At 37.8% G+C, this 8,912-nt stretch overlaps 1 non-coding gene across 1 annotated transcript; it reads right to left on the bottom strand.

Moving 5' to 3' along the window:
• Nucleotides 1-8,196: 8,196 nt before the first annotated feature.
• Nucleotides 8,197-8,267, bottom strand: LOC112629586. Its single transcript, XR_003120680.1, has one exon. It is a non-coding gene; the product is annotated as a small nucleolar RNA SNORD56 (small nucleolar RNA).
• Nucleotides 8,268-8,912: the final 645 nt, after the last annotated feature.

Raw genomic sequence — 8,912 nt, 5'->3', positions numbered from 1 at the left:
AAGAGTCTTTTTAATTAAAAGCTTTTTAGTTACTTTCTTCCACCTCCCGGATTTGAGTGATTCTCCTGCCTCAGCCTCCCACATAGCTGGGATTACAGGCACGTTCCACCACCCAGCCAATTTTTTTTATTTTTAGTAAAGGCGGGATTTCTCCATGTTGGCCAGGCTGGTCTTGAACTCCTGACCTCAGGTGATCTGCCTGCCGTGGCCTCTCAAAGTGCTGGGATTACAGGCGTGAGTCACCGCGCCCAGCTACTTTAGTTACTTTCTTTATGAAAAGTGATCAGGTGCTAATGAATTCAGCATCTGGCATTAGAAAGACAAGAAGTCATCCTATAGAATATCTCAATGAAGAATGCTGAATAAATTCATCCACAGGCAGTTGTTTCGTTCATCCTACTGCATTAAGCTCAAGTTGTCCCAACACAACTAACAATTATCCTTGAAAATTTAAGGAGAATAGCTCAGCTTTAAAACAAACTTAAAATCTAGAAAAGGAAAGAAAGAATATATTACTTCAACTTCAAAAAAGGGAAAATCCTGAAACATATTGAAGAATTTCTTTGTAAACTCCTAGATAATGAATTTTGGGTAAAAATCAATATGGCTTATTAAAAATAAATCCCCCCCAAGGTAATCTAATTTACCGTTATTGAGGCAACCCTCTTATCAAGGGACCACAAGAATTGTATTTCTTAACTTAAATATTGATTTGACAATGTATGAAGACACAAGAAAGGTGTTCTTCCCAGAAAAGCATATCCCAATGGTTCTTCGACCTCAAGTCATAAAAATTTTTCTTATTCTTCCTTTCCCTGCAATTCTAAACAAAATTTCTGCATAGACAGAGACAAGCAAATGAAATGACTGAAAAAAGGCCAAAGAAGTGATGACAAGATGTCAGTGGCACCCATATAATCATTATATCCCTTGCAATATATGTATACAGCATTTTAGAAATTTTTACAGGTTAGTTATCTTCATTTTTGAGGCTTCTCCATCTCAGCAGAAGTTCATCTTCCCAGCTGCTCAAGCCAAAAACCTACAATTCATTTACATTCTTCTTTCACACCCTACATCCATTCTGTCAAGACCTATAAATTCTACCTCCCAAAGACCATCTCGACTCCTTTACTTCTCTACATCTCCACTGTCCTTCACAATGGTTGAAGTCACTATTAGCTCTCGACTAGACAGCTACCCCCGATTCCTTATTAATCTTCTTTCTACCCATGATTATTTTCCACAGAGTAGTCAGACTGACTTGTTAAAAGGTTAGTAAACTACATCTTATTATTCCCCTGCTTAAAAGCCTCTAACGTCTTCCCATGGCCTCAGTTGTCAAGAAATGTGAAGAATGTAAAAATTCTGCCCTACATGTGAGCTAACAAGTTAGCCTGCCACACAGCTACATGGATGCCTGCAGAAGACATGAGACTCCAGGGTCAGAGACAAAGGACATTATTACAGCAGTAGCAGTGGCCAAACTATCAGTATTTTTTCGTGCTAGTCCCTTAAGCCTCAATTCCCACCAGGTGACACAAAGAGAACAAGATGACATCAGCACAACAGCAGGTTGTGTCACAGAAGAGTAACTCCAAGCTTAGTGAATTGACATCTTTTGTAATGGGCAGTAACCTTGCCAGGCCTTTACCCCAAAAGGGACATCCTCTTTCTCTTCCAAGGCCATTCACGATACAAATCATCCTTGAAAAGATCATCCAGAAGGCAGACAATCAATGTAGAAACACAAGAGACAAGTGGAGAACTGTCCCCCAACATTAGAGTAAGCGCCAAGTTTCTTGCTATGGTCTATAAGGATCTACATGATTAGTTCTTTCTCTTCAATTTCATCTGGAACCTCTGTCTCCCCAGCATACTCACTCTAGCTCCACTGGCCATCTTTGATGCCTTCCAATGAGCTAAGTACTTTCATGCCTCATGTACTTTGCCTGCACTGGTCCTTTTGTCAAAAATGCTCTTTGCCTAGCTTAGGTGTCAGTTCCTCAGAAGGACCTTTCCTGGTCAGTCTATCTACTTAAGCAGCTACCCTCACTTATTACCTTTTTACCACTTTGCTCACTCATTCATTTGTGCAATAAGCATTTACTGAGCACCTGCTATGTACCAATCATTGTTACCACAGGCACAATAATTATTTTTGGTACTTGTTTATTTACTGAGTCTTCCTCAAGCTGGAAACCTTGTCTTTTTATTCATCCTTAAATGCCTAGAGCTTAAAATTATGCATTCATTAAAAACTCTGTTGAATAAATGAACAATTATTACAATACCAAGAATCAAAACATTTGCAGATTGGTATGGGAAAGCAACCTGACACTGCACAAGTATGGAATTGGAGCCAGATGTCCTAAATTCAAACCCCAGATTCATCATTTAATGGCACCCAAGGAATCCTACTAAGTTCTTTGTAAAATGAAGTCCTTTCCTACCTAACTCACAAAATTATTGTTAGGATCAAATAACAGAATTTAAATGGAAGCCCTTGCAATGCTAAAAGTAATTCAAGACCTGTAACAAGTTAATAGTTAATATACGCCTACTGTGAGGCTGGTCCTACTACGGAAACTTACAATAAAAATTTACAACTTAAGCGAAATTAGAAAACACGTTGTTCTTTAATAAATTTGAAGGGGGAAAATGGTTCTTCCCCCATTACCCTAGGCTCTGTAACCCAGGGTGGAGTGCAGTGCAGTGGTGCAATCTCTTATCACTGCAACCTCCACCTCCCGGGTTCAAGCAATGCTCCTCAGCCTCCTGAGTAGCTGGGATTACAGGCGCCTGCCATCAAGTCCAACTAATTTTTGTATTTTTAGTAGAGACGGGGTTTCACCATGTTGGCCAGGTTGATCTCGAGCTCCTGACCTCAGATGATCTGCCCACCTTGGCCTCCCAAAGTGCTGGGATTACAGGTAGGAGCCATAAAAGGTGAGTTGCCTTTACCTGATCTTGATCCTAAAATACTAAAAGAATGCTTTTTGGTTACCAAAGTTATTTTTAAGCAAGCCAATCCAATGCAAATTTAGAAAAAGTTGACTATAGTTATACCCCTGAGTGCCAACCTTCAAAACAGAATTTCTAGCTTTCTGGCAAAAGTCATGAATCTATAAATTTTAGGTATTAATTTACTGACTTTAACTGAAACCAAAACAGTCTCTTCACTGTGAGGTGGGTGGATGGGTGGGTGGGTGTGGGTGTGTGTGTGTGTGTGTGTGTGTGTAGTCAAGGGAAAGTAAGCTTCATCCTATTATAGATACTAAAGAGTAGTTTCAGAGGAAAGGCACCAGGTGGCCTACAGGAGGAAATACAGTCATCATACTGAAGAGTGAGCAGAGGACTGGGACTGGCAACTAGACTACAAACCAGACCATCAACTTGGACAAGCTGCACAGCTGGCTTGAGCTCACCCATCCACAAGCTCATTTTCTATACCTTCATGATAAAATTACTCAGAATTTAATTTTGAAGGGTACTGCTTCTATGATGTAACACTGAAGTATAAACTGATAAAAAAAGACAGCCATTTTTAAAAAGCAGAATGTGAAAGAGTATGATAAAGATTCTTTTTTTTTTTTTTTGGAGACGGAGCCTCAGCCTGTCGCCCAGGCTGGAGTGCAGTGGTGTGATCTCGGCTCGCGGCAACTTCTGCCTCCTGTGTTCAAGCGATTCTCCTGCCTCAGCCTCCTGAGTTGCTGGGATTACAGGCGCCTGCCACCACGCCTGGCTAATTTGTTTGTATTTTTAGTAGGGACGGGGTTTCACCATCTTAGCCAGGTTGGTCTTGAACTCCTGACCTAGTGATCCACCCACCTTGGCCTCCCAAAGTGCTGGGATTATAGGCGTGAGCCACCAGGCCTTGTCAAGATGCTTTTTATATAACATTTTTCAAACTCATTATACATATACTTAAATAACTAACAGGTACACTGTGCTAGCAAAAAGAAGGCATATGAATTGGTACTTCTAAAACTTAAAATCACAAAGAAAATATTAAATTGAGGCAGAGAAGTACATGAAAAGTCTGTTTGGCACTGCTATGAAAGACACCCAGTTTAAGAAGAATGGAGACAGATGATCTACAATGTACAAGGCCCTATCTCTACAAAACAAAATTCTAAAACCTAGCCAGGTATGGTGGTGTGCACCTACCATTAATACAATGCCATTAATACACTGCCTCTCGATTATAAGTTAATTTTCAGTGTGTTCCCAGCACTATATGAATGAATGAGACTCATTATTTCATCTAATTCCTTGCAAAGTAATTATTAGCCATATTTTTTTTTAATTTGAGAAAAGACTCCTAAGAGTTAAGTAACTTGGCCAATGTCATACAGTTAACTTAGTAACAGGACAAGCAGTGATTCCACTCTAAGTCGCTTGATACAAAGCCTAGGTTTCTACCATTGTATTATGCAGCCTCTACCTTACAGTATTTACAATAATTGTAATTTAGGCATAATTTATAAATTATTAGTTTACTGTTGACAATGTTACATAAAAATGCATGTTATTAACAACAAACTGATAAAATGTTTATTTTCTATTTTTTCAGAAAAAACTGGAAAAATACACAAGTAAAAAAAATCTTACGATATTTATGAGTGATAAGATTACTGGTAAATTTATTTCTATTTCTCTGGGTTTTCCTTAATTATGATATATAACTTACCAAAAGTTAATTTTTTTCTTAGCATTCATTTAACATTTTATATTTTTAGTTATGCCTATCTACCTTAATATAACTTTTGCTAAAAATATTGGGATAAATGGGAACACTAACTGAGGAAAGTAATGTAAAGAAAAATGTTTTAGAGCACACACAAACTACATTTCAGGACAGGTATGTTTCTTTCTGTTTTCTGGAACCTATCAAAACTAAACTATGATTGTAAAACATGATAAAGTTTAATATAACTGCAGAGTTGAACAGACGAACAACAAAGAAAAATACACCATACAATTACATCAGACAGCCTTTAAGTAACACTAAAAAAAAAAAAGAAATAAAAAACAGCCTTTTTATGTTATATTTATGCAAAAAAGAATAAAGATAGTAAAAGAGGGGTATTCAGAATCCCATAACTTGGAGGCAATGTTCAAGGAAAATTACTAAAACCAGCCAAGTCAGTGTAACTTGAGAACACCACCCTTGGAAACTACAGCACGAAATCTTCTTGAAAAAATATAAGTTTTAGTGACTCTTCAGGCATTTGAGCAGATTAACAGTAACCTGAACAAACTACTTAGTGGCTCTGAAATGTTGTTTAAGCTAAACAACAACTCAGACCATGAATACTCACAAGCAATCAAATTTACTTTTTAAAATACATACTCTTCTCATTTTGCTCAATGACCCCATATCATGTTCACTAAACCTCTTTGGAAGCACTGCTCCTTCATTGTGGAGGCTGCAGCAAGTGCAACCTGAAAATGGGAGGTACATAAATTTCATTTCCCTAAAGGAAACTACCACTCTACTACTCACTGAGTAATCTGACAAGAATTTAGCATCTGTCTTAGAAGTCATCAAGTGATATGCACTCCAATAGAAGCACAGGATCAGGAGAGCAGAAAAGGGGACCTTCAACTGTTTCCAAAATGCTTTAAGACCTGAAGCAAATATGACAAAACATTAAGACCTGATGAAGCTGGAAGGCATTATATTATTCCTTATCCTTTCCAGTTTGTTTGAAATATTTTAAAATTAAAAACAGTAATGTTTAATATGTATATATTGACATAGATATTAACATATATAACAATAAACATATATACATATGTATATAATATATACACATATCAATATGTGTATATAACATACATATAATATATACATATTAACCTGTATAATATATATACATATTTATATAGTATATAAAATATATAATATATATGAAATATATAAAAATACATAATATATAAAATATATATATTAATATGTGTACATATTATACAGGTTAATACAACACTCATTCCTCCTAGTATATTTGAATCAATTAAAACGCACATACGATCTCAACATCCCTCCAGCCTTATCTGTGCCACTTGACCACCCAAGGCAGCCACTGCTGACGTGAATACCAAACATTTCCTAAGATTCAATTTGTTCCTTTGCAAAGCATGAATTCATAAAAAGTGCCATATGATAGGATAAAAAAAAAATTCTTTTGATTTACTTTGGTAATGATGCCAAAATAGTCTTAAGTCCCCTGAGATGGTTTATGTGGATGCCTTCAATCCACTTTTAAAATGAAAATACGTAGGTTTACTTCTTGAAATGGCACAATTCCAGAACAGATAGTTCTAATCCCCCAGAGAAAAGCACAGGTTCTCAAGGCACCTTACAAAGTATGCCACCTACTTTTCACACCAGAAAAGTCACTTTTGGTATTAAGATGACAAGAAGATATATTAATGGCAAGCTCAGACCTTTAAAAAGTGAGTTCCTGGGCTGGGTGTGGTAGTGCAGCTGATGCCTGTAATGCCAGCACTTTGGGAGGTGAAGGCATGTAGGCAGATTGAGCTCAGGAGTTTGAGACCAGCCTGGGCAACATGGTGAAATCCCAACTCTAAAAAAAAAAAAACAAAAAATACACTTTGTGAGGCCAAGGCGAGTGGATCACTTTGGGTCAGGAGTCAGAGATTAGGCTGGCCAACATGGTGAAATCCCGTCTCTACTAAAAATACAAAAATCAGCCAGGTGTCATGGTGCACACCTGTAATCCCAGCTACTCGGGAGACTGAGGCAGCACATTCGCTTGAACCCGGGAGGCGGAGGTTGCAGTGAGTCGAGACTGCACCACCGCACTCCAGCCTGGGTGACAGAGCAAGCGTCTCAAAAAACTAATAAATAAATAAGAAGAAGAAGAAGAAAAGGTGTGATGGTTTACACCTGCCCCTGTAATCCTAGCACTTTGGGAGCAGAGAAGGGAGGATGGTTTGAGGCCAGGGATTCAAGAACAGCCTAGGCAACACAGCAAGGCCCTATCTCTACAAAATAAAATTCTAAAACCTAGCCAGGTATGGTGGTGTGCACCTGTGGTCCAAGCTACTCAGAAAGGTAAGATGTGAGGATTGCTTAAGCCCAGGGGTTCGGGGTTACAGTGAGCTACGATGGTACCACTGCGCTCCAGCCTAGGCAACAGAGCAAGACCCTGTTTCAAAAACAACACAACAAAAGTGCGTTCTTAACTGTCTTCTCACTGAAAGAACCACAGTCTACATTTGTATGGTGCTTTTGACTACATGGGCAAAAGTCACTATATGGAAACTACTCTCATTTATAGGAAACAGATGAGGTGAATAATACAAACATCATCAACTGCCTCCCTCTTCCCTTCATTAGATTTTAAGAAACATTTGGTTAGTGACAAAACAAAAACTTGAAAAGCAGAAGTTCACAGCTGAAACAGGACCTGAATATGCATCAAGGAACATGTTATGAGCATCATAGTGGTCAGTCCTAAATGACATGATTTCAGCTGTATGTTTCCTTATTCTCAAAAATCAGTGCTAAACTTACTTGCCACTCCTCAATGAAAGTTGACATCTATCTCCACCCTCACCAGCCAAACAGGTTAGATTTTAATTAAGGTGCAATTATTACTTTATTTAAGAATATGTACTTACTTTAATTCAAACACTTATGAAACATCTATTGGGTATAAGGTTCTGAGCAAAAAGCTGTGGAGCTCCAAAGATCACAATGATCTTGAACTTCCTTTTGAAAAGTTCACAACCTAATTCACAGGGAAGGATATGTAAAAGCAGCAAGGACACAAAGTGTAAGTAGGTACCACTTCAAGGACAGCAAAAGAACACAAAGTCCTACTTTGTCCTTACTATCCATGTGGTATCTGTCATCTAGCTTTGGCCTCACCCTTCAGAAAGCCAGGGAACTCAAGTGCCTACTTCAACATCATTTCTGGCACCCATGAACTTGTGTGCTATCAATCATTATGAGATTACAAAGATGATCATCAAATCTCAGCATCCCAAGAGTGTCAGTCACAAAAGGCGTGTCATTCAGAGTCACTGCTCATGTGTAAATATCCACTTTTAAATACAGGGAATACATTAATCTGAATGAAACTTGGAGGACTTGTAATTCTATCAGGTAGTTTAAGTGAGTACTCAATTTATTAATGCAAAAGAAAATGCTACAATTCGTTTTCACTCAGACCCAAAGTATCAACATTTACTAGGTGAGCTGCTGTTGACAAAAAATATTGCCATGATTGTAGTGAAAACATAATTTTACATATAAAAATAGTTCGAAACTTCCAAATAACACCTGGAACATAATAACCTTTGAAAATTAGTCTAAAGAAATGCAATTACATTTTGGTTATTTAATTCCAGTTAGGCCATCAACCTTTCAAGAAAAAAAGAAACTCTGTGGTAATTTGTCACATCTTATAAAAGTCAATTAAAAGTAGAACACAAACTCTGCCACCTAAGATGCTAAAAATGCCTCACTGTGTACTTATATAAGATGTACAAACAAGATGAAATAGTGGCTTTTATAATTAAAAGGCTGCCTGAACAAAAGAAATTCTGAATACCATACTTGGCAACTAATACTAACAAAGCACTACTCCACTAACAACCAAACTGCAAAGAAAATAGTTCATTTGCTGGAAGCAACTAGAAGGGCAAGGAGAGAGACTGAGGCATTGGCACTGGAAGGCTGGAATCATTCCACGAAGTTTTTAAATGACCTGCTCAGGAGCTTAACTTAGCCTGCAGGCAGTGAGCAGCTACCAAAAGGTTGATTAGAAATTCTCACAATCAAAACCATATGTGCTTGTATGCATGCACAAACACACACACACACACAAACACATTATTCCCTGCCCACCCTAAAGAAATACTAGTAATAAGACACT

This window comes from Theropithecus gelada, chromosome 7b (assembly GCF_003255815.1).
Source record: "Theropithecus gelada isolate Dixy chromosome 7b, Tgel_1.0, whole genome shotgun sequence".
NCBI lineage: Eukaryota > Metazoa > Chordata > Mammalia > Primates > Cercopithecidae > Theropithecus > Theropithecus gelada.
The sequence above is the reverse complement of the archived record's forward strand: the minus strand, read 5'-3'. Positions and strand labels throughout refer to the sequence as shown.